A 210-nucleotide genomic window follows, 5' to 3' on the forward strand; every position below is an offset into this window, starting at 1 on the left:
TTCCTGGTGGACATGCTTCCTGTCTGACCCGTTTCCTGGTGGACATGATTCCTGTCTGACCTGTTTCCTGTTTGACCCGTTTCCTGGTGGACAAGCTTTCTGTCTGACCCATTTCCTGGTGGACATGCTTCCTGTCTGACCTGTTTCCTGGTGGACCTGCTTTCTGTCTGACCTGTTTCCTGGTGGACATGCTTCCTGTCTGACCTGTTT

Source organism: Nematolebias whitei, chromosome 19 (genome assembly GCF_014905685.2).
Source record: "Nematolebias whitei isolate Nwh7 chromosome 19, NemWhi1, whole genome shotgun sequence".
Lineage (NCBI taxonomy): Eukaryota > Metazoa > Chordata > Actinopteri > Cyprinodontiformes > Rivulidae > Nematolebias > Nematolebias whitei.